Here is a 27,477-nt window from a genome sequence, read left to right on the forward strand (position 1 = left end):
ATCAAAGACTTCAGTATGGATTATATACCTCAACACAAAGAAAACAAAAATCCTCACAACTGGGCCCACAAATGACACCGGCACCTTTATTAAGAAAAAAACAAACAGAAGAGATTGGAGCTGTCAGGTATTTTATTTTACTTGGATCCATAGTCAGTGACCCACTTAGAAGTCCCCCTCACCTCCCTGCCACCGAGTAGCTGCAGATTCATAGCTGTCCTATATGACAGGGTAGAGAACTGCTCTTGAAAGTTTCTGAGACTATAACTTTGTGGGAGTTAAAAACCCCTATCTTTATAACAATGAGCAGTTGCTGGTGGTTTTTAACTCTGGACCTTGCGGATCACAGTCCAACTTGAAACCATTATGCCACCGGGGCTCCTTTTCTGTCATGAATAGAATTGCTTATAGTCACAATCAACTCAGTGCCATCTAACAGCAACAAATTCTGTAAACTTTTTTGATAGAGAACTTTCAGTTTATCAAAAATGTTTTTAAGAAGGAAACACCAGCATCCACAATGAAGCTTTTATAGAACTTAACTTTTTGTTTCCAATTTCAAGAGCCTATATAAGGAGAAGAATATATGAATAATAGAACTCAGCTTTAATGTAGAAATTAATAGTTTGGAATAATTCAAGTAAAATGTCAACTATAGAAGAAAATTACAACAGAGGATGGCATTCAGTTTTAGATAAACAGCAATATTAGATTTCCCCCCTAACATAATAGAGGAGCACATGTCACATTTTAAAATGCAACTACAACTGTGCAAAGTAATTTAATTCCATGTAAAAAGTCCGTTTAAACCTCTGGACTTTTTTTAAATGTTAATCCTTAAACATGTCTATTTTTTACTTTTACAAAAACCAATAAGCATAATTTGTGTATTATTAGAGGTATAAGGACAAAAAAAATTAACCAAAAGGTATTATTTCTCAAATTATGGGAGACCACAACATTAGGCAACTGGAAAGCAGTGTGGGAAAATGAGCATGGATTTTGAAATCATATAAATTTAATCTTTAAAATGTTTCACATCACAAGCTTTCTAAGCATGTGTTTAGCAAATTAACTATTTTGAGCTTCAGTTTCTCCCATTACTGAATTAGATTAGTTCTTAGTTTCTGGAGAGAGTTTGAGTGCTGAATAAGAAATAAATATATAAAGAGCTTTCAAAAATGCCCCTTTTTGCGGAATAAAAAAATAGCAATTTGGTGTTTCAAGATGTTAGTTCATAGAAATTAGTCATCTTAGCTGTTGTCTAGATATTTTCCTTTTGATTGTGCTCAATCATCTACCACTTTTCAATAAAATCAGTCGGCATGGAAAACCAGGAAAGTCAAGAGATGGAAAAGCATTGAGCTAACTTTCAAGGTGTGAACTTAAGCACATCAATTTATGTCTTTGCTTCCTCTTATTTGTAAAACAAAGGAATTGGGCTAGGTGATTTATAAGATGCTTTTCTACTCATCAGTGATTCTATTCAAAACAGCGTCATTATATTTAATTAAACTGCCATCCTACAGTAAGGGAAATAGTCTTTAACTACATGTAGGTGACAGACAGTATGTGTAAGCTTACTTAAATAACATGATTGCTTTCCTTATTCCTAATAAGACATTTTCGTCAAGTGCAAGTTAGAACTAAATAATATCACCAAATCATAGTGGTTTTGTTTGCATTCTCAGATCATTAAAAATTGTGTATTGTTATCTTTTGAAGAAAAAACTGAACTAAGGACATTATTTAGTTAACAAAAGATTAATATCACTAAATTAAAATTAGAATTTTTATTAGCTTCATTGAGGTCTAATTTACATGATATGAAACTTACCAATTATAAGTATACAATTCACTGATTTTATTAATTTCTCGAGTTGTGTAATCACAAACATCCATGTTTAGAGTTTTTCCATCCCCCCCCCCCCCACACACACACACAATTTTCTCAGGCCCAGGCAACTACTAATCTGCTTTTGTTTTCCTCATTTTTCTGTAGTTTTTTCTAAAAGGAATTCTATCACATATAGCCTCAGTACATTTCACAACTTTGACTTATCATAATGTTATTTGAGCATAATGTTTGTTTTGGTAAAATGTACCATTATGTCCTACTTTTTTATTGTAGAATGATATTTCCTTGTACTGTTAAACCATATTTTGTTTACCCTTTTGCTGATGGGTAAAAATTCGAAACACTTATAGGTTATGAATAATAGTGTTTTTAACATTATAGACAAATTCATGAGTCTTTTTCAGAAACTGCCAAACTACGTTCTGAAATGACCATCCTATTTTATATTCCTACCATCAGTATGAGGGACCGTTTCCCCCACATCCTCACTAACACTCAAGATTGTCTGCTTGATGATAAGCCAATAGAGTGGGTTGCATCATGGTATCTCGTTTTGATTTTCATCTTTCTAATGACTAATTTAAGAAGCCATGGTATTATAATGGGCTAAGCATTGAGCGACTAACTATAAAGTAACAGCTCAAAAACCAGCTGCTCTTCCGGAGCAAGTCTCAGACACCTAACGGAAGCACTGCTGTTCTGTCCTTTATGGTCACTGTAACTTGAAATCAACCACATGGCAGTAAGAGGTGTTTTGTTTCTAAATGACTGATCCTTTTTTTAATGTGTTTATTAGCCATTCATATGTCTTCTTTGGTAAGTTATCTATTCAGTCAAGCCTTGTCCATTTTAAAAATTGAGTTGATTGTCTTACTTGAGTTGTGAGAGTTCATCTATATTTTAAATATGTCCTTTATCAGAGATGAGAATTTCCTGATATTTTTCCCCGTCTTTGGTGTGCCTTCTCATTTTGTTATTGGTGTCTTTAGAAGCACAAGTCTTATGCGTTTTATTCACGACCAACTTACCAATTTTATATTTTATATCTTTTTGGTGTTGTGGGTTTGGTGCCTAACCCAATATTTCTGTTGCATTTTTCTTTTAGATGCCATAATTTAAGCTTTTAATCCTTGCACATAGGTTTTATTTATTATTGTGTTATAGTGCTGTTTGCTAGGAGTTATCAGAATAGATATTCCTGTTTGGTTTTTTTTTCATCATCTGTGGGGCACAGCCTTTGTCATTAAACTTCATAAAGCATTCATGGTTAGTTTCCATCTAATTGATTCCAACTTGGATCCCTTGTTTCCAGAGTAGAACTCCCTTATAGGGTTTTCAAGGCTGTGACCATTTTGTAAGTAGATTGTCATGCCTTTCTTTCAAGAAACATCTGAGTGCATATGAACTGCTAACCGTTTGGCTAGTAGGTGAGCACTTAGCTGTTTATGGCACCTAAGGACTCCTGAATATGAAGTTAGCTGCAGACTCTTTGTATTTATCAGGTTGTATTACCAGTATCCAGGAGCCCTAGTGGCATAATTGTTAGAAGTTGAGCTGTTCACTTTAAGAGCAGCAGTTTGAAACCACCAGCTGCTCCTCAGGAGAAAGATGAGTCTTTCTGCTCTCCATGGTGCTGCTGGCCGAGTGGTTTACAGTCTTGGAAACCCACTGGGCAGTTCACCCTCGCCCTGCAGTGTGAGTGAGTGAGTGAGTGAGTGAGTGAGTGAGTGAGTGAGTGAGTGAGTGAGTGAGTGAGTGAGTGTCGTGAGCGTCTTATTATCAGTTCCCATTTTTTTAAGCATAAATGGACATTAGATCTTATCTAGTGCTCTCTCTGCATCTATTTAAATATCCTGTGGTTTTTTTGCTCATTGTTAATATGGTCTTTTCCATTTATTGATCTTGAGATATTTACCCACTCTAGTATCTCAGGATAAATGCCACTTGGTCATAATTCATAATCTTTTTTAAATGCTGTAAATTCAATTTACTAATTTTTTTCCCACAATGCAACCCACTTCAGTGCCTGAAGCCCAAGGGGTAAAGCCAGGCAATGGTTCCGGGTGACAGTTTGCTTTCGCATGGGATACGGTGAGAGGCCCATGGGATCGGACCTGCCACAAACAATTTACTAACATTTTGTTAAGGATTTTTATCTTTTGCTTTTTCATTTGTCATGTTTTTTCTTTGGTTGACTTTGGAATGACTGGTTGCAGAGTCAGAAAGTGTTCCTCTATGTTCTGAAACAATTTGTGAAGCACTTTTGTTACTTCTTCCTATATGTTGCATGAGCTCTATCAATAAAAGCACCATGAGCTTTTCTTTGGAAAGATTTTAAATTAACAGTTTAATTTCCTTATTTGATAAATATCTATTCAGGTTTTGTATTTCTTCTGAATAAGTTCTGGTGATTTTATCTTTCTAGGAATTTGTTCTTAATGTAAGTTGTCAATTTGTTGCTGTAAAGTTGAATTTGATCCTTTTATTTCTAAAGGCTTGGTAGTGATTTTCCCTCTCTACTTCCTGACTTAGATTATCTGTGCACTTCCTTCTCATATTTCCTTGGTCTTCTATCTAGTTGCTGTTACTATCTCATCTTATATTGGCTGTTTACGACTCCATTTGAAAGAGTACAACTGCCTCCCAGGGTTTTCGTTATGACAGCAAGTCACCAGGTCTGTTTCCCTCTGAGATGCAGGTGACCTTTGGTTACCTACTGATACTTAAATCATTTTGCTGCCAGAGTTCTGCACTCCCCCCACCCTCCATCCCTAACCAAAAGACTTAGCAATTTTGTTCATCTTTTTCATAGAACTTATTTTTAAATTGTACTGATATTTCTCTTGTTTTTCTGTTTCATTGATCTCTAATTATATTTTCCTGTTCCTTGCTTTGAATTTTATTTCCTTTTTTCTCTCTACCTTCTTAAAGTGTGGAAGATTAGGTTATTGAGTTGAAACTATTCCTTTCTGTTATCCACATTTATACCTACAAATTTTCCTACATTTTCTTATCTGCATCTCATAAATTATATGTTGTATTTTCATTTTTTTTCTATTCAAAATACCTAATTTCCCCTATGATTTCTTCTTTGACCGATGGATGTCCTAAGGTGTCTTTCTGTTAGGGATCCTTTAATTTCATTCTGCTGTTATCAGGGAACATACTTTTTATTATCTCAATCATAAATGTATTGCTGTTTGTTTGTTCTATAGCCCAGCATATGATCATTTTGGAGACTACCTTATATACTCGTGTATAAGCCAAATTTTTCAGCACAAAAAATGTGCTGGAAAACTGGGTTCGGCTTATACACGGGTCAGTGGTACCCCAGTGAGGTGTAACATCTCACTGGGGCACCCCCACCGAGGTATCTGAATGATCACCCGTTATCTCGCGGGTGATTGCAGTTTCTCCGCTGTTCATTCAAAGCCCCGCTGACACTGCAGGGCTTTGGATGTTTGTTTACTCACATCTAACCAATCAGAGCCATCCTATGACGTGTACCTTTGAATAAGCCTTTTAAAGACCCTGTGCGAAGGATGTGGCATGAATGGATATTATCTGGTCAAGTCCCATTAACAAAAGCAGGAAATCTCATGAAGCCTGACATAGAGTTAATAGCAAAGTGGGGTTGAGATGCATGGGAAGACATTCCAGAAGACATGGTGTGATATGCCTTCCAGAAATGTAGTATTAGTAATGCTGTGGATGGCAGTGAAGACTGCGCTTTGTATGAAAATGACAGCAGTGATGGTGATGACGGCGATCTCAGTGAGGACAGCGTCTATGATGACCTCACAGCAGTTGAAGCTCTGCATTGGGATACGGATGATGATGAGGAATCCAGTTTTGAAGGATTTTAACTCTTTACATTTTAGCTTGGTTGCTGATTGAGCTCAGGGAATAGTACTCTTAAGGTATCATTGTTGATACCTTATTGTTGAACCTATTTTCCACTTACTGTGCTGGTTTACTAATGTTAAATGACTTGTCCTTTGATTTATGTTTTTTATTTTAAATAAATATTTAAATACATTGCCCCACTGTCTCAATTTTTAGTAATTTTATTTTCATTTGTTTTGATTATTGAAACTCACCAATAGCTTCTGCATTTTCCACCCTAGGCTTCTACTCGAGTCAATCAGTTTTTCTGGTTTCCCAGGTAATAATTAGGTATCTCGGCTTATACCCGGGTCGGCTTATATTCGAGTATATATGGTATTTTGTGTATGCTTTAAAAGAAATGCCAAGTGTATCTGAAATGTTGCTTAGACTGTTCTGTAAGTGTAAGTTAGTTCTTGATGCTTAATAGTGTTGTTCGAGTCTTTTACATCTTGCTTTTTCTCTAGTCTCTCTCTACCAGTTATATTAATTATAATAAATAAGAATGCAAAGTGACGTTTTCGATTGTTATTGTTGAATTGCCTCTTTCATCTTTCATTTTCTCAGTTCAGCCCCTTTTACTTTGGCCACTCTGTTATTAGGAAGACCCTCCACATGAAGAGTTACAGCTTGCAAACCCACAGGGACAGTTTTACCTTTCCTTCATTACGCGTCAGAATCAACTTGATGGCATTGAGTTTGGTTTTGTTGTTGGGAAGCCCTTATGTGGCTCCAGTACCGAAACACTGGCAGGATCAAACCCACCCAGAAGCACCTTAGAAGAAAAACATGTTTCTGAGTAGCAAAAAGCTCTATAAAGCAGTTCTAGTGTATAAACATGGGGTTATTACTAGTCTGAATTGGCTTGATAGCAATAGGCTTGGTTTGGTACTTAAGTATGATACATTTTATCTTTCCGTTATATTGATTTTTCTCTTTATGAAGCATCTCTGTCACTAGTTATATATTATTAAAGTATTTTATCTGATCTGATATTGATATAGCTACTCCAGCCTTTTAATTTTTACTGTTTTCATGGAATATATATATATTTATGTAATCTCTTATTTACAACCTATCCATGTCTTTGAATCTATTCTTTTGTTTGGTATTTGTATGTAGTTGAGCCTTTATATTTTTATCCCATTGGACATCTTTACCTTTCCGTATGACAGTGCCTTTTGACGTATGTGTTTACTGTCGCCATTTAATGTGATTATTTATATGATCAGATTTATATCAACCACTTTACTTTAAAATTTTATTACCTTTTATGTTAAATAGCTATTCTTTTAGTATTCCATTTAAATTTCTCTGGGTTTTGTTTAGTTATTTTGTTAGAGGTTGCTGTAGGGATTATATTATGTTTAATCTAGCACAATCTACTTGTATAGTTGAATTTTTATCCTAACAGTAATGAAAAAAATGCTCCTTCTATTGAGGGATAAAATAGATTAGGTTTAGAATGGTGCCCATTTAAAAATCTGGTGTCATTGAGCTGATTCTCACTCAGAGTAAAGACAGAGTAGAACTGCTCCATAAGATTTCCAAGATTGCCTGTAATTTTTACGGAAGTTGACTGCCACTTCTGACTCCCACAGAAAGGCCTCTGATTGGTTAGCAGTACTTAACCGTTGTTCCACCGGTGCTCTTTAGAATGGTAGTACGAAGTTAAATAAAATATTGTTTTCCAGATAATCTTAAATTTTATATATATTGATCATTCTTTCTAAGTTACATTATTTGTTCCAGTGTTGTATCCATCAGGGCCGTGGTGGTGGTATTAGGTGCTATTGAATCAGTTCTTACTCATAGCAACCCTGTGTACAATCAAATGTAGTTAACTGTTACTGTCAGCGTTAATCAGTAGAATAGGTACCTGGCTAAATAAGGTATCAGAACCTATGTTGAATTCTGCTAGTTTGTAAATTTTACATTTCATGGTTAATATAAACTACCACTCTCCCTATTACACTGGCCATATGGTATTTCTCCATATTGCTGTTCCCAAGAAACTTTTTATAAATATTATTTTATTTATCTTTACATATAATTGACGTTGGACTCGTCAACATCAGTCTCTCCTACTTTCAAAATTCTGTGATTCTAGTTGGTTAAAGGTATCTGTAGAAATATTTAACTTGTTTTCTCTTGGGTGTACCAACTGTGAAGCACGGGGGGAGTGGAAGCATAATGATAATAACTGATACAAGGGTGTATAGGATATACAAGGGTGTATAGGATATGCAAGGGTGTATAGGGTATGCAAGGGTGTATAGGGTATGCAAGGGTGTATAGGATATACAAGGGTGTATAGGGTATACAAGGGTGTATAGGATATACAAGGGTGTATAGGATATGCAAGAGTGTATAGGATATGCAAGGGTGTATAGGGTATGCAAGGGTGTATAGGATATACAAGGGTGTATAGGATATACAAGGGTGTATAGGGTATACAAGGGTGTATAGGGTATACAAGGGTGTATAGGGTATACAAGGGTGTATAGGATATGCAAGGGTGTATAGGATATACAAGGGTGTATAGGATATACAAGGGTGTATAGGGTATACAAGGGTGTATAGGGTATACAAGGGTGTATAGGGTATGCAAGGGTGTATAGGATATACAAGGGTATATAGGATATACAAGGGTGTATAGGATATACAAGGGTGTATAGGATATGCAAGGGTGTATAGGATATACAAGGGTGTATAGGATATGCAAGGGTGTATAGGATATGCAAGGGTGGGGTGGTTGGTAGGAGGGCAAAGGGAATTTCAGGAGTAAATAGTGAAGAGGGGATGGGCAAGGGAGCACTAGAACTCATCTTAAAGGCAATTTATCCACCAGGGGGGAGTGCTTTAAAATTGATGTGGGGAATTCAGAATGAAACAAAGATTTTAATTAAGTTGCTAATATTTTAGATATAAGATAATAGCAGGGCAAAAAAAAAGATAATAGCAGGGCAAACTGAATAAAGTGCATATAAAAACTATAAATGTAAATTTATTCCAAAATAATTTTTAAAAGAAAACACTTATCCACCCCTTATTGAGTAATGAGATAGCAATGGAGGTATTTTTCATATCTGGGCTTTGATTTTAGAGCAATGAGAATTTTATATGATTTCAGAAAGGAAAACCAATTTATATATTAGGTTTAATACTAGACAGTAAGTTGAAATAATCGTATGTAAGTCTGAGCATATTTTAACTTGCAGGTTCAAAAACTAGTAGTGAAAACTAGTATTTCATTTTATTCAAGGCAGATATACTACATGAGTTTTGTTATCATCCCTTAATCAAGTGATGCAGTTTATCTTGGGCATTTACAATTAATAGATAACTTTATGGATCAGTTATGGTTTTTATTACTAGGTTTTCTCAAGTATTTCAATATTCTAATTTGTACAGACGTTTACTTCTACCTTTTTAAGTAACAGTCTTTATAAAATAGACAAAAGATAATAGAAGTGTGATTCCCTAATAAAAACAAATGTAAGGCTGGTAATATAAGCATGATATGTGTAGATCATAGTTTATACTTTGGTTTATGTTCAATAATAACTCCCTGGTGTCATTTTTATAAATTTTACCCAGATTTCACACCCTTTAGTCTAATGTTCTATGGCATTAAGCCTTGAGTTTTTTCCTCTAAAATGATCTCTAGCTTTTTCCCACTTATTTTTCTTTCAGTTAAACCTACTAATCCATAATGGATTCTTTGGATGATACAAATAGTTACTGCCAACTATTCAGCTATTAGCTGAAAGGTTAGCAATTCGAGCTCACCCATAGGAGCCTCAAAAGATGGTCCTGGTTGTCTACTTCTAAAATTCCTACTTAATCTAGTTCTCTGTACACGTGGTGTCACCGTGACTCAAAATTGCCTTGGTGGCAAAAAACTACCAAGGGCAGCATGAATCTATAGGACCAGCATTGTGATAGCAGTGATTACAGTGGAAGATCACAAAAACAAAATTGAGATACGATTCTGTTCTTGAAGTACTAATAAAGTAGAGATAGTATAAAGCTTTCAGTAACACTCATTTACAAAGGCAGAACCATGCCTCCTAGATTAATGTATGTCATAAGAAAGCAAGGAGGGAATGAAAATCGTAAATATGCCCTAGTCTCCAGCCACCATTCATTTGACACTCTTAAAGCAAGAGCCCTGAGCCAAAGTTCAACAACCGCCCATAACCTTGGGATAGCAATCATTTGGTTTTTCTCTCACATTTCCGCCTTATTCCAATGGAGTATGGTGATTCCTCAAGTCTGCTGCAGGTAAGTTTGAGGCAAAACCCAGTTCACTTAGCGGGACTTCCACAGCAAATCCTTCTGGTGTGGCTTATGAAGGATGTTGTGCATCTTGAAAGGACAGTCCCAGTAGTCTATAACACTCTGCCTGGGTCAGCAGGGACTGGATAGAAACTAGGTCAAAAGTACCCAATTAGTAACATAGTACTGGGTATATTCTCCGCTTGAGTTTTATTTAAGTATTATCAAGCAACATCCATCCACCTACCCCCCCTCCCCCTGTGGTAGGTTGCTCCTCCACCAACATAAATGTAATTGCTTTCTCCAAGACTTACATGCCCTCCCCCGCATCTTGACTTGAATTTCCAGTAAGTTTCACCTTCATTCTTGTAGACTGTTGATTTGGGGTGGCTTTAGCATAATGTTGTATGGCAGCAACTGAAAGGTCTTCTCCCTTCTGTTGATGTGGTTTTTAAGCTATACATATGCAGGGGTGATAGATGGTTCATTGGCTCTAGGCAATTCTCTCTACCACATTGCTTGGGAGACAGGATTAGAAGATTACATGACCTGAGAGCTGTAGTCTGCCTTCATATTGGTCTTTATCCTTATAGTAGGGGCCTCAGTATTTGCCTTTGTGATTTTATAACTTTATTTAGCATGCTTTCCAGGCCAACCATGCCATTCTCTGACCATAGTCAGGAATATGAATAGTCTTGCTATGAGACGAGAGAACCTTGTAAAGTTAATTATGACAAATATAGTTAGGTTAAAAAGTTAAAGTTCAGTTTTTAATATTTTCTGCTTCTTGATATTTTCCTGTTTTGTGTAGTCATTGTTGGTTTTTGTTTGATTCTGGATTGCATTTTGTATGATTTTCTTTATATGAAATCAGGATAGGTAGATCTATGTAGACATTAACTGGATTGATAATTGCCGAAGGGTATGGCAGGGAAGATATGGGGAAATGGGGAACTAAAATAATGAGTATAAGAAGAGAATTTCTGGAAAATTCTGAAATTGATTGTGGTGGCAAGTGTATAAATTTTAATATGATTGAACTGTTAAATTGTAGATGTGAAGTATACATCCATAGAATTATTCTTTTTAAATATTAGAGAGTATAGAGCTGCATGACTTACGTGTACTATAAGAATTCATTACTGGAAAATATTGTGAAGTAAAATAGTAGCAACAATTTCAAGGAAGAGGTTGTGCTTTTAGGGGTGAGTAAAGAAATAGTAGCAGTGTAAGAGAATTGTGGTAACTTGTTTTAGGAGCAGTAAGGAGACTAGTCTGGTAAGCATGTAGGAGACATAGTTTTGTTATTAATTATGTATGTATTAATAATTATGGATATAAGTAATTAAGACATTACTGTGGAATAGTTGAGTAGATTTATGAAGGACAAGTAGAAGTGAAAAATTACTGAAGTTTTTTAAAAACCAATTAATTGGTAAATGGACTAATACAGGCGCCTAGCAGTAAAATTTTACTTTATTTTTCGTCTAAATAATTAGAACACTAGAACAAAGGAACATGTGACTAATCACATATTAAATAGCTTATAACTTGAGAATTTAGATTATTAATGAATAGTGGCAGTGATTTAATTGGAAAGTTGTGTTACAGAGAGTGACTTTGGTTCTGAAAATTATTTGACCTAATAACACTGAGGAAAGGTGTTGTTGAAAGGCATATTGACACTTTGGCACTCTACAAGTTTTTAGTACCCATCGTCTTGTATAAATTCCCATAGTATGGTGCTACTGTTGTCTGTCAGCCATGAAAAGGGATTGAGTTCTCAAGAAAGTATACAAGAGAAAGACACAAAAGACTTAATCAATTATCAAACAGTCCATTGGAGAAATTGGAGTCAATGTTAATAACATTATAATTATTACTGAGTGTTTGCAGGTCTTCAGTAAGTACTGTAATTCCTCAGGAAGGATCACCTACCTACTTCTTCCTACTCTGTTCCTAGTTTAAAAGCTCTTCCGAAACCTGTTCCCATGGATGACCCTGTTGCTATTTGAATTTGCGTATGAATAATCAATGATCTAGTCTGTATTGAGACACCTAGCCCTTTTCTGACTGAAATGGTATCAGATGATCAAGAACCCACAGTACTGAAGGGAGACATCCCAACTATACTTAAGATATTGGCAAAAAATAATCCTCCAAAAATTGATGGAATGCCAATTAGGTATTTCAACAAGTGGATGCATTACTAGAAGTATTCATTCTTCTGTGCCAAGACATTTGGAAGATACATTTCTGGCAACCAATTTTAAGAGATCCATATCTATATTTATATACCAAATCCTATACAAAAAAGTTAATTAACAGAATAGAAACACTGTCAAATATTATCATTAGTATAAGGTGGCCAGATGTTAATATTGGTAAAGCAGGACACCATTGACCGGGAGATGGGGGTGTGGGAGGGTGAGGGTGGTTCTTGATTTAAAATTTGGTCTATGTGGAGCAACAAAAATTTTCATAGAACGCAAAAATAGTATTGTAATATGTTTTTTAATTTCAACATAAGTACAATTTGCAAATACAAAACATTAAAATTATGTATAGTATTTTATTGTTTGGCATATTTCTCATTTGAATGAATTTTTTTAGTAGATTGCTGTTATTGTTTAAAAGGTCATGAAAGTTTTCACTACAATTTGTTAAATTATATTTCACACATAAAATGGCTTTCAAAGCCTAACACTTAATTGTGATTTTTCTGATGTCCACACTATCGAACGTAGAAAAAACTTGTTCAGTCGCAGCATTAGTTCCTGGTAAGGACAGTGCATATTCCACAATTTTTAGTGCATTATTGTATGGAAGATGGTTTGTTTCAAAATGATGAAATATTTCGAACCATTTGTTCTCTATTGTGATTTTTGCTGCTGCCCAAGATTTAACCTTTTCCTTATCAATATATTTTTTAATAATTATACCTCATTAAAAAGATCATTTTTGGGGAATATTACTAGATGGGAAATTTTGAGTAATACGATCGAATGATTTTTGCACATTATTCCAATTAAGTTCTTGTTTTAATGTAACCCAATGAAAGTGTTCAATATCATTGTAATGTACCATCCACTCTTCTAAATAATCTATGCAGTTACTATAGAACTTTTTAACATGATTCATGATATCTGCACAATTTATTGCACCATGTTCTTCTAACTGGCTTATACTATTACGGATAGTTAACGGAAGAAAATTATTTTCTAACCACTCTTGGCACTGAAATTTTAAATTATTAACTTCATTTGCTACTTCGATTACTGAAATTTTGTCACCTTCAATAAGTTTCATAGCATTTTGAAAAATAGCTGCTTGATTGTGTACAAACCCTAGCCAAATTTTTGAAGATTCTTTTTCAAAAAACTCTTCTAAAATTCTAGAACATTTATCCTTTGATAGAAAGTAGGATTTCAAAGGATCGTATCTTTTCAAAATTCTTTCGACAGCTGACAAAAGAGCCAACCAGCGTGTTTTACTGTATCCAAGTATTTTCTGATATTCGACTTCCACAGTTTCACAAAATTCTTAAGCATTTCAACGTCCACAGTGTATATATATATATATATATAGAAATAAGAATATATTTTAATAAAAATATCTTCCACATCTGTGGGCAACAAATCAGCAGCTGTTTAAATGGTGCGCTGCACAACCAACACCAGTAATGTTTTGATTAAGGTTTTTGTTTAATTTATAAAAAATATTATTTGTACCTCTTCTCACATTTCTTCCAAAATTGCGTTTGTGTTGTCTGCACAATATGGAATCATTTTATGTTTTAAATTGTTTTTTTCCAAAATATTAATAATGGAACTGAAAATTATTTCAGAAGCTTTGCCAGGCACAGAAACGAAATGTAAAATTCTAATTTTTATTCCAGCTTCCGAATTAGAAAAATCTAATAATGGCTGGAAATAACTTTATATCCTTATGATTAGATGCGTCAGAATACATGGATATAAAATTAATTTTTTCTGGATTTTTGTTTAATTCTGAAAATGCATATGGGGAAAGCACATTACACACAATTGCCTTGGATTTTGTTCCAGCACAGGCAAATTTTGGTTGATTAACTTTTTCACAACTTGTGATGTATAGTCCCTAGATCTGAAGGAATGATTGTGATTAATAGCATAAAAAGACATAAGTCCTTCTGCTAATGCTAACTTCTTTTCTTCGTCTCCATAAGTTGTTTGCCAAAAAAATTCCTGTATTTTGGAAGAAGATGCAGCAGTATTTAAATATCTTTTATGTTTCTGTGTCTCCAAGTGCTTTGAAATATTACTCTTCCCACCGTGCGAAATAGAAAATTTACCATTAAATTTCTCACATTTTACCATGTAATCGCTTTTTTTTAATAAAAGGAAATTCACTTCTTAGATCATCATTAAATTTGCATCCTCTTTTCTTACTCATGTTAAAATCTAAAAAAAAATTTAAAATTAAACTAAACACATATTGCTTTAAAACCGCAAGTGGGTACGTAATTACATGAACACTATTTTTGGTTTATAAATTAAATTAATTTGATATAAAGTAACTACATTTTAAAAATTATTTTAATTTTAATCCTATATTTCTTTCTAAATAATAACAATACTATCTTGTATAATTTTTGTCTGAATTTGCTATAAGTGTCATAAGTCATAAGTGTCACTTTCAAGGCCAGTGCTAGACTTTTTGCCGCCACTCTAAAATATAAATAATGTAAGTACTGTCTGCTAAATTTAAGAAAATTTATGTATTTATGAAATAAATAAGTTACTTACTAAATTATCTGAATAGCTGGTTTATTTGTTGACATCACTTGTTTAATTAGCACTAGCAGGCAGTATGATGTGTATCGTCTGAGAGACAGTTATAAAATGTTTTCATCATTGCCGGTGCCAAAAAATGCCATTGTTCATTAAGTCCAAGCTGTGGTGGTCGAATTCTAACAATTGATTAACAGTGCGAACTTTGATAAGCAGTTCTCTATAATCAGTTCTCAACAATTATTTATTATTAAAATTTAACATTATAAAATTAACAAAAATAATATAAAACTCATAGCCTGATGAAATAGTGATTTGGCAGCCGAAAACCGTATATTCTCTTCCCATTCTCCTGCCGTTCCCTAGCTTGTGCATTTTTTCCCAAAAATCAGGACATTTTAAAAATGCCACGGGACAAATTGTTCAAAAGCAAGACGTCTGGTCACCTTACATTAGTATCACAAACAAGTAAAAAAACTTTTGTAGATTGGTTGCATCATTACATCAACAGAGCTGCTGGACGTTCAAACCTTATTAAGAATAATTAATGGAGCAATGGATATTTTTGTTGATATCAAATGGGTTTTGGCCTGGAACAGAATACCAGAAAGATGTTTACCTGTGTTTTATTGACTACGCAAAGTCTTTCAACTGAGGATTATAGGAAATTATGGAGAACCTTGTGAAGAATGGGCTTTCAAGAACACTTTACCTGTAAATACAGCTTTAAAATCAGGCAACGTGTATGTCAATATTGTACCCTTGCACCATTAATCTATATGCTGAGTTAATCTGAGAAGCTGGACTCCTCGTATGAGAACACAGCGTCAAGATTGGAGGAAGAGCCCCTTTCTGCCCACTCCCCTCAGTGCCGCTCTGGCTGCATCATGCCAGCTCTGACCTCTGGGCTCCTGCTAAGCTAGTGCTGCTTCTGTCTCCTTCTAGCTTCAATCATTATCTACCAAGACCTCATCAGCCATGTTCTCTGACATCAACATGATCTAGGAGGTCACGATGGGCTGTGCCTTGAAGTGGAGGAGGAGAAGATAGATGGTCAGTAAGACAGAAGGTAACATCGATGACTCTCATTGGTGGTAGTGCGTCAGCTGAAGGCCCTGATGGCAATAGAACAGAAAGCACAGTCATCACCGGTGTTGACATAGTCATGAACCATCACTTGCAGGAAATCAGCTTCACTAAAGAAGCCTACAAAAAGTACATCAAAGACTACATAAAATTAATGAAAGGTAAACTTCACTTCTTCAGAAGTGAAGATGGTGTGACCCCATATATGATCTTCTTCAAGGATGGCTTTGAGATGGAGAATTGTTAACATAGTGGGCAACTAGAGAATTGTTAACACAGTGGGCAATTCACAATCAATCACTTCTCATCCTTACTAGTTCCTGTTCATCCATCCACACAACACCAGGACTTAGCAAACGGAACTGATGTCATCTTGAGCTCTTCATTTACTTTTGGCCCTGATTTATTTTGAACGGAAGCATTTTCTTTTTAATGGAAAAAAATGTGTAGGTTGTCTAAAAATAAAATGCATTTAAACTCACTTGAGAATGCCTCCTTGTTGACTATCAGTAAACTAAATTCACACGGTAGTGTTCCTGTAGAACAGTGTTCTCAACCTGTGGGTCCCAAGTGCTTTGGGGGTCGCCTGATTCAAAACAGTAGCAAAATGACAGTTATGAAGTAGCAACAAAAATAATTTTATGTTTGGTGGTCACCACAACATGAGGACTGTATGAAAGGGTCACAGCATTAGAAAGGTTGAGAACTAGTGCTGTAGAAACTAGAGCCACATGGTAAACCACTACAGTGCTACAGTGTCGGGCTGTCTCCAGATGTCTGCTACAGCCAAACTACAGGGATCTGAATAAGGACAAGAATCCAAAGACTTCAATTTAAATAAAGAGAGCAACCATGTTCTGAGAAGTACTGGTATTTGAAGTGTACCATTAAGCATTTCATCTACAAATGGAAGAGATTATCAAACGAATAAAGACTAATACAGTTAGGGGGAAAAAGATTGGAGGAAAATCATTAACAGTCTTATATGCAAATGGTGAAATCCCTTGCTGATGTCAAATTGCTTGAAACACTAATGATCAAAAACTATCGCCTCTATATGGATTACACTTTAACATGAAACAAAAGCCCTCACTACTGAACCAATAAGTAATAGTATGATAAACAGATGAGAATGAAGTTGTCAAGGATTTCATTTTACTTAGATCCATAATTGATACCCATGGAAGCAGCTGTCAAGAAATCTAGTAATTGCACATTGGCAATGTTGCTGTAAAATACTCTTTTGTAACACAACAATTTTATTGGCATATAATTCACATATCATTACAATTCAATAGCTCAGTTACATCAAGAAGGGTTGTGCAACCAGCAACACAATCAGTTTGAGAACATTTTCTTTTATTATTAATAAATAATGGGTTCTCATCACAACTCTTATCACAATCCATACTTACATTAATTGTATGTCAAGCACATTTATACATTTGTTACCCTCATCCTCAAAACATTTGCTTTCTATCTGAGCCCTTGGTGTCATGTAAAATACTTCTTTAAGGTTTGAAAAAAAAAAGATTAAGATTCACCTTACCCAACCCATGGTATTTTCATTTGTCTCATGTGCATGCCAAAGCTTAGCAATGAATAAAGAGGACTGAAAAATAACATATACCTTTACCATATAGTGTTGGCGATGAACATTGAATATACAATGGAATGCCAGAAAAATGAACAAGTCTGCCTTGGCAAAAGTGCGACTAGAATTCTTAGATGGGTGAGACTTTGGCTCATGTACTTTGGAGATATCAGGAAAGATCAGTCCTGGGAGAAGAACATCATGCGTTGTAGAAGTGAAGCATGACCCTCCATGAGATGGACTGACCCACAGCTACAAACCCAGCAAGGGCTCAAACATAGCAAGGATTGTGAGGATTACACAGAGACTGCAGACATTGTTTTTGTCTCTTGTATGTAGGGTCACTATGAGTTGACACTGACTGAGTTGTACCTGATAACAATGTAACAATACGAAACCTTTTGCCTTTGAGTCTATTCTGACTCATAGTTATCCTGTAGGAGAGAGTAGGATTTCCAAACCTGTAATCTTTATGGATAAACCACCAACCTTTCAGTAGCAACTGAGAATTTAACTACTGTTCCAGGTCTCTGACTCCAGCAATTCTTAAATTATATAAAAATAATAGAAATCTGACTTCCTACATTCCTCTTTTCTACACCCTCCAATTCTACCTAGATTTCTTAAACAAGAAAAATATGTAGTAGGAGATAAAATATCTCTTAATTTTTTTTAACTTTTAGATGCTTTTAAGGTCATTTAGCTCTTACATATTCTGGTTATGAGAAATCACCTTAACTGTGATATATAGGTAATATTTCAAGTGTTTTTGAACCAAGAAACAAAATAAAACATTGCTTTGAGAGTTTAAGGTTTGAAGAGTTTGTTTGCTCAGGTGTTTTTGCTGATTAGAATCCTTACCTACCATAGAAGCTGTACAATAATACAGTCAATCATTTGAACCAGTATTTCCATTAGTTTTCTGTATTAGGATGTATGTTATTTCTTTAAAGGGCATTAATGGTTTGAAATTTTTCAACTTTCTTGTAAGAGACCCCAAGTCCAATTACTGGCCAATGCATGTCATGTGTAGCCACGATCTGTCTGTCAAGGAACGTTGGCTTCTTGCTGTGATGCTGGACAGTTTTCAGCAGTTTCTAGGCAAACTTGGGAGAAAGGCCTGCCTGTGTACTTCACAAATCAACCAATGAAAATAAATATGTATTCAGTGAGGGTAATCATGTGTGTGGAACCAATTTACAAAAGTAAATAGTATAGTGATTTTTAAAATATATATCCTTAATTTATAGCCTGTAAAATGACATAGGAGTACATTCCAATGAGAATCGTAGAGATTACTGTAATTGTTGTGAATCAGAAGCCATTTTCCTTATCTCTTTTCCTATCTATGTAAACTACTTAAAATAATTTCCAAATTTAGTTCTTCAGTGTTTTAGTATTTTAAAACTTCTATCTTTCCTGAAAACTTATCCCAGAATCTTCACTTTTATTAGTGATATTATTTAAGGGTTAGATTTGATTCTCTTAATTTTTTTAATGGATTTTTAACGAGTTGCAGAAATACAGCCTCAGGGAAGTAAGGTTTAGCAATAGTCAGTCTGAAAAACACATAAGGACATTTAATACGGGGTTCACTATGAAATTAGATTATTTTTCATCAACAACAACAAAAACGACCTTTATTTAAATTTTTTAATGAAAATACGTTTTTATTTAATAAATCCATTTATTAGGGCTCATACAACTCTTATCACAATCCGTACATACATCAATTGAGTAAAGCACCCTTATACATTCGTTGCCCTCGTCATTCTCAAAATTTGCCTTCCGCTTGGGTTCCTGGAATCAGCTCATTTTCCTTTTTTTCCCCTCCTCCCCCCTCCCCGTTGTCCCCTCCCTCCTAAACCCTTAATAGTTTATAAATTATTATTTTATCTTATCTTACACTGCCCGGTGTCTCCCCTCACCCACCTTCCTGTTGCCCATCCCCCAGAAAGGAGGTTACACTTAGATCCCCGAGATCGGTTCTCCCTTTCTACACCCCCTTCCCTCCCTGTGTTTCTACATCCCTACTGCACCGCTATGCATCTTCTGGTCTAACCAGATCCCCAAGGTAGAATTGGGATCATGTTAAGTGGGGGGAAGGAAGCGTTCAAGAACTAGAGGAAGATTTTGAGTTTTGTTGTTGCTACACTGAACCCTGAGTGACTCTCATCTCCTGCCCACTACCCCTCTGCAAGGGATGTCCAGCTGCCTACAGATGGGCATTGGGTCCCCATCACACACTCCCCTCATTCACGGTGATGTGATTTTTTTTTTCCCCCTGCCTTTGTTGTTTGAAACCTGGTCCCCTCGGCTCTTCATGATCACACATGTTGGTGTGCTGCTTCCGTGTGGGCTTTGTTGTTTCTGGGCTAGATGGCTGCTTGTTTACTTTCAGGCCTTTTAAGTCCCTAGACTATATCTCTCAATAGCCGGGCACCATCAGTCTTCTTCACCACACTTGGATATGCACACATTCGTCTTCAACATTTATGTGGGGAAGGTGATCACACAATGATGTTTTTTGTTCCTTGGTGTCGGCTACCTGGTCCGTTCAACACCTTGTATTTACTTAGGCTGTGTGCTTCTTGTCTGTGGGCTTTGTTGCTTCCGAGCTAGATGGCCGCTTGTTTGCCTTTAAGACCCCAGACACTATATCTTTTTGATAGCCAGGCACCATCAGCTTTCTTCACCACGTTTGCTTATACACGTCTGTCTTCGGTGATCATGTCAGGAAGGTGGGTATCATGAAATGACCATTTAGCCGGGCAAGGTACCATTGTATTGAGGGAGTGTGCATGAGGAGGCCCAATGTCCACCTGCTACCCTACTACTGAACCTATAAATATATGTACATAGGTCTTTTTCCCCCGTAATCATAAATATATTTACATATGTACATGTTTGTATTTAGACTTCTATGTATACCCTTTGCTTCCTACTCCTTTCCTCTATTTTTTTATGCTTTCCTCCTGTCCCACTACCATGTTCAGCCTTCATTCTGGTTTCAGTAATTCCTCTCAGTTACCTTGCCCTTGGTCAATCCCTACCAGTCCTCCCATCCCTTCGCTGGCACTGGTTTTGAACCACTCATTGTTCCCTTGTCCCTGTGTTGGCCAACACCTCCTCCCTTCCCCTACCTCCCATACGCTCATGTCCCTCTGGGACCCTTGGTCCCGTTATTTTCTTATCACATTGTTTGTCCAACCTATCTTATCTAGGTGGACCTACTGATATAGTAATATGTGCATATAAATGCAGATGGTTTTGACAGCACCCAAGTGGCACATAAGAACATGGCATCGACAGCAGCAACACGGGACAGACATGCTGATAGACAAAAAAGCCAGTGACATACAAAATTTACAAGAGAAAACAAAAAAAAGACGGCAAAAAAAATCTGTTAGTAGTTCAAGGTCTGTTTTCCGGATGAGTCTGGTGGGGTGCCATGTTCTGGCCCCAAAGTCAATCCTTTATACTCCCTCGGGATCTCTTTGCTCTGCTTCCCCCGCTGCTCCATTGCATGCCCCCAGTGTATGCCTCAGTGTGATGGGGTCAGCTCAGTCGCACATCCCCTACTGTGTTTCAAGTGCTGTCCCGTATAGGGCCATGGGTTAGTGCAGATGTCGCATCATGCAGTGTGGCCAACTGTATGGTCCTCTCTGTACAATGGGCCCTTCGAGGCGGGCTATCGTCCTCTGAGCTTGGTGGGCCCAGGTGTGCTCTGCTCCGTTCTTCCTCCTTCCTTTGCTTCAGCTTCCTTCTGGGTGTGGTGTGGTGGATCAGTTCCTTTCCCACACCAGACGATCTATTTTCATTTTCTGTGGTACTCCCTTTGTGGAGGTCGGGCTAATTCTGGATTGGGCCAGCGTATGGTCCAGTCTCTTTGTGTAATCCTGCGTACTTTACGTTGCCCTCCTAGTTTGGTGTGTCATGGTGGGGTCCGTATGCGTGTTCCAGTTCTGTGGGGACACAACCAATACTCTCCCCTAGGTGGGTTAGTGCCCTGTTCCCCCCATACCATCCACTGGGTTTCTCCCCACCCCGCTTCTCCCTCCCCCTGTCCCACTTGCCCTGAAAATACTTTTTAATTATGACAGATTTCAAAGGTATGCAGAGTAAACAAGAGTATAATAAATGACAATACCTATCACTTAACTTTGACACAATTATCAACATGTAGCATTTTAGTAAATTTAGTTTCATATATGCCAACACTCATTCTCTAGCCACTGCTTAGTTCTATTACCAGTATTACTTTTGCAGCTTTGGGGTAAAATTTACATACATTGAAACAGATTAGTCTTAGTTTTGACAATTGGGTTCACTCATGATAGAAGAACATTTCATTTGACTCCCAGATCTCCTCTCAACCCTTTTCCCAGTCTACTGCTTTTATAATTCACCGCCCCCCAACATTACTTTTGCATCTTCCAGAACATACTCTAAATGGGATCATTTAAGGAGACTTCAAAAAGTTTATTGGAAAATGGATTTAAAGGATACAGGAATAGTTATACAAACTTTTTGAAGCACCCATCTGCAATATGTACTTTTTGGTATTTGACTTCTTTCTTTCTGAATGTCTGTAATACTCATCAGTGAAATAGAAAATGATCATACAATGGAGAAAATTAATATGAAGAATTGGTTCTTTTAAAAGTTTAATGGCATCGATAAGAATAATCCAAAACAAACAGGTGGAAATTACCGATGTCAAAAATGGAGGCGCATACAGTAGTAATGAAAGTGAGCAATTTATGCTAACAAACTTAAATAGATGGAATTAATTCTTTGACAAATAACTAAATTTACCAACACAAATTGAAATAGCAATTCAGAATGACCTTGTGCCTATTTTATGAAAGATTAAATTGCTTACCTATGACAAGGCATTTCATGAAATTTGATGATGTGAATAAAAGCATACATGGTGTGAATTCAAGAGAAAGTAGGAGAGGAGTTAAAGATTAATGTTGAGGCAATTCTTTGACTTTTTTTCACTATGAAGACAAACAAAAAACCTCACTGCCATCCAGTTGATTCCGACTCATAGTGTGAACCAACAGTACGGGGTTTCCAAATGTGGGTTTCCAAGACTGTAACTATTTTCAGGAGTAAAATGTCTGGTCTTTCTCGCACAGGAGCACCTACCTAGTGGTTTCAAATGCTGCCTTTGGTATTCATTGACTTGTATCCATTATTCCACAGGCATTTTCAGGGTAGGTGGTATGTAATCTAGAAGAGAAAGGATTCTAGGTTGGTCTTGCACTAGGGGTTGGTGGAGCTATTAGTTTATAAGCAGATAGGAATTGATATGCTAGTAAAGTGATCTGAGATTTGTTAAGCAGATCAGTATTGGAATAAGCAGGACGAAATTAGTATATAGCTAATGATCCATGATTTTTTGCACTATGTGGCCCTTTTTTTAATGGCTCTTTAAGGGGTTTTAAATAATGATTTTAACCTGTTGAAATGGGAAAATTTTCTAAATATTTGAAGTTTATACCGTATATACTCAAATATAAGCCGACCCGAGTATAAGCCGAGGTACCTAATTATTACCTGGGAAACCAGAAAAACTGATTGCCTCGAGTATAAGCCTAGGGTGGGAAATACAGGATGTGAATTAACACAAAGACCAGAGGGGAGAGATGAGCGTAGCCACAGACACATCCTTACCAGTTCAGCTGCCGGAGTAAGTGAATCACTACAGGTACTTCTGCGAATTGGAGCCATTCACATTGTAGGACAGCTCTGATTGGTTAGATGTGGGTAAACATTCAAAGCCCTGCAGTGTCAGCTGGGCTTTGAACAGCGGAGGAACAACAATCACCCGTAAGATGTTACACCTCGCTGGGGTACCACTGACCCGTGTATAAGCTGAACCCCAGTTTTTCAGCACATTTTTTGTGCTGAAAAACTCAGCTTATACACGAGAATATATGGTAATTTGTTCTTAAACAGATTATTCCTAAAGCAAGATATTTATGCTTGAGGATTTTTTTTAAATCTAAATAGGAAAAGAGAGAGCTTTATTGAAAGATTCTAATGGAAAATACCAAATAGTTAACAGACTCAATATGGCTGTTGATACAATTACATACTTTTATATTAATGTAGAAATCTTGGTTTACCCAAGTTCAATTTACCTTTTATATTCATCAAAAAATTACCCCAGTGTGTTTGAACAAAATCTTTTACAATTTAGGACTTGTTGGTTTTTAATTGTATTGGGTAATGAATTCAGAACAATCTGGCTAACCTTTGGAAGAACTAGTGTGAAAATATGACTTAAAAATTCCCCCAGCCGAAAAACAAGCGGCCCTCTAGCTCAGAAGCAACAAAGCCCACATGGAAGAACACACCACCTGTGTGGTCGTGTGGTCCCAAAGGGATCAGTTATCAGGCATCAAAGAACAAAAAAATCATATCATTGGCTGCACACCTCCATGATACAATTGCTGAAGACAAATGGGTGCATAAGCAAATGTGGCGAAGAAAGCTGATGGTGCCTGGCTATCAAAAGAGATAGTGTCTGGGGTCTTAAAGGCTTGAAGGTGAACAAGCGGCCTTCTAGCTCAGAAGCAATAAAGCCCACATGGAAGAAGCACACCAGCCGGTGCTATCACAAGGTGCCAAAGGGACCAGGTATAAGGCATCATGCAAAAAAATATATATATATATGTGTGTGTGTATATGTATATATATACCATAGTGAATGAAGGGGAAAGTGCAAAGTGGAGACCCGAGGCCCAAGTGTCGACCACTGGAGATCCCCTCACAGAGGGGTTTAGGAGAGGAGACGGGTGCGATATAGTACCGTCGAAGAACACAGCTTTCCCCCAGATCCTGGATGCTTCCTACCCCCAACTACCATGATCCGTATTTTACCTTGCAGGACTGGTTAGGGCAGAGGTTGTACACTGGTGCATATGGGAGCTTGAGGCACAGGGAATCCAGGGTGGACGATACCTTCAGGACCAGGGGTGTGAGGGGCGATGCTGGGAGAGTGGAGGGTGAGTGGGTTGGAAAGGGGGAACTGATTAAAAGGATCCACATGTAACCTCCTCCCTGGGAGATGGACGGCAGAGAAGGGGGTGAAGGGAGACTCCGGATAGGGCAGGATATGACAAAATAACAATCTGTGGATTATCAAGAACACATGAGGGAGGGGGGAACGGGGGAGGGGGGGGGAAGAGGACCTGATGCAGAGGGCTTAAGTGGAGAGCAAATGCTTTGAGAGTGATTAGGGAAAAGAATGTATGATGTGCTTTATACAATTGATTATGTATATGAATGAATTGATTTAAGAGTTGTATGGGCCCCTAATAAAATGTAAGAAAAGAAAAAAAAAATGATTAGGGCAAAGAATGTACAGATATGTTTTATACAATTGATTTTTGTATATGCATGGATTGTGATAAGAGTTGTATGAGCCCCTAATAAAATGTTTTAAAAATTTCCCCCAGCCATATAAGAAGGCTTCAAAAATTCATGGAAAAATTCCAGTAGCTTTTTAAAAAACTGTCTCAATATTTTCATTTCATTTTTTTATCATTTTATTGGGAGCTCATACAGTTCTTATCACAATCCATACTTACATCCATTGTGTCAAACACATTTGTACATTTATTGCCATCATAATTCTCAAAACATTTGCTCTCTACTTGAGCCCATGATAACAGTTCATCATTTTCATCCTACCTCCCCGCTCACCCCTCCCTCATGAACCCTTTGATAATTCATAAATTATTATTTTGGCATATCTTACACAGTCTGACATCTCCCCTTACCCACTCCTCCGTTGTCCGTCCCACAGGAAGGAGGTTATATATAGATCCCTGTCAGCGGTTCCCCCTTTTTACCCCACCCTACCTCCTCCCTCCTGGTATCGCCACTCTCACCACTGGTCCTGAAGGGATCATCTGTCCTGGATTCCCTGTGTTTCCAGTTTCTGTCTGTACCAACATACATCCTCTGGTCTAGCCAGATTTGTAAGGTAGAATTGGGATCATGATAGTGGAGGAAGGAAGCATTAAGAACTAGAGGAAAGTTGTGTGTTTCATTGTTAATGCTCTGCACCCTGACTGGCTGTTCTCCTCCCCACGACCCTTCTGTAAGGAAGTGTCCAGTTGCCTGCAGATGGGCTCCTCCAGGAGCTTTTTACTCTTATTTTTCCATGAATTTTTTGAAACCTGCTTATAGTTTCAAAGTGTGCCCTCTTGTGGTCTGCTCACGAAGTTTCAGGTAAAAGTTTCTCCCTATTTGCACTAGATTACATTGTATAATTATCAAAGGTGTTATTATCCATAGTCAAAAGGTACAACCTAGATAATGATGTTAGCATTCTTTTTAAATTGAAACCTCGTTTAAAAACCAAGAAAATAGGTGTGTGATTTTTAACTTTGTAAAACAGGAAATAGTCTCAGTCTAAAATATAGGAGCCCTGGTAGTACCATAGGTTAAACATTGGCTCGTAACTACAAGGTTGGCATTTTATACCCAGCAGCCACTTCACAGGAGAAACACGAGGCTCTCTGTTTCTGTAAAAATTTAGAGACTTAGAAACCCTAAGGAACAGTTCTAATCTGTCCTACAGTGTTACCGTGAGTTGAAAGTTGAAATAGATTTCTTGATAGTGAGTTAGTCTGAGATATAGACACTTCACAATTTAGTTGTAAAAGATTCCATTTCCTTTTAATTCTATTTTTCCATGAAATTTTTGAAGCTTTCCAAAGGCCATTTCCTTTACAGTATAAAGAGAAGTGAGGAAATAAAATTTCTTTTGTGGGAAAGGAGGACTCGGAGTCCTAATAACTTACAGCAACACTTGAAAATTTCTTCCAGGGTCTCTCAGTTTAAAAAAAACAAAACTGACTGCCATCCAGTTGATTCTAAATCATAGTGACTCTATAGGACAGAGTAGAATTGCCTCTATGTGTCAAGCTGCACTCATGAAAGAAACACAAGATATGGGTGCTATATAGTAAGGTGTGGTAAAGAAGTTAGATGGTGCTTGCCTATCAGGTAGAATACTATCTGAGGTTTTAAAGGCTTGTTTCTAAACAAGCAGTCATTTAAGTGACACGTCAACTAAGCCAACATGGATGAAGCGCACCAACATCCGTGACTCAGGGATTGTAAATTATATAATCCTAATCCAAATAAAGGAATAATATTAGAGTTTGCATTGTGAAATTTTGGTATGCAGAAGACTGGATGACAGTAGAAGCCCCAAATACATTTTCAGGATTTACATAAGGAATAAGCCGCTGGTGATTTTCCTCATACCATAATTGAGAGATGTGAGTAACCTGGTTATTATACAGAGTATTAAAGAGATGACTATAGTAGATTACAATGATAAGTCTGACTTCTTCAACAGGCAAATGTTGTTGCTCAATTTGCCTTCTGCTACACTTAATGATTGATGTGGTTTTTAATATTTTCTGGGGTTTTTCATATTGTGTTTTCTCTTTGTTATATTTTTGTCATTGTTGGTAGCCTTTGTCACTCTTGGTTACATTTTTTTCCCTATGTTTATTGGTATATGAGGGGATACCCAAAAAACTCTGATGCTCTTTTTTTGGGGGGAGGGGTGTGGGGCATAGTGAATTTAGAGTTCATTCCACCAGGTCAGACTGTTATCAAGTTTTCCATTTAGAGCAGCTGTTCCACCCCTTTGTGGGTGGAATGACCCTTTCTTGGGGGTCGCTCGAGTCATAACAGTAGCAAAATGACAGTTATGAAGTAGCAACGAAAATCTTTAAGGTTGGAGAGTCACCACAACATAAGAACTGTATTAAAGGATCATGGCATTAAGAAGGTTGAGAATCACTGATTTAGAGGTTTTGAAAAGATTTTAACAGTGTACATCAAAAAGGCCTGATTTGTGGCAGAAGGGGGGGACTAGTTTTGCCATCATGACAGTGCACCTGTTCACTCAGCCATCTCTGTGTGCCAGTTTGGGGTAGAAAACAACCTGCCACTCTTGT

The 27,477-nt window shown here is 36.8% G+C and overlaps 1 protein-coding gene and 1 non-coding gene across 3 annotated transcripts in view; one reads left to right on the forward strand and one right to left on the reverse strand.

Annotated features, from left to right (window-relative positions):
• NIPBL (NIPBL cohesin loading factor) overlaps nucleotides 1-27,477 on the forward strand; it is a 228,890-nt gene that overhangs the window by 58,786 nt on the left and 142,627 nt on the right. The window lies entirely within an intron of this gene.
• Nucleotides 3,862-3,994, reverse strand: LOC142442193 (small nucleolar RNA SNORA42/SNORA80 family). The gene has a single exon (XR_012783422.1). It is a non-coding gene; the product is annotated as a small nucleolar RNA SNORA42/SNORA80 family (small nucleolar RNA).

Source organism: Tenrec ecaudatus, chromosome 2 (genome assembly GCF_050624435.1).
Source record: "Tenrec ecaudatus isolate mTenEca1 chromosome 2, mTenEca1.hap1, whole genome shotgun sequence".
Lineage (NCBI taxonomy): Eukaryota > Metazoa > Chordata > Mammalia > Afrosoricida > Tenrecidae > Tenrec > Tenrec ecaudatus.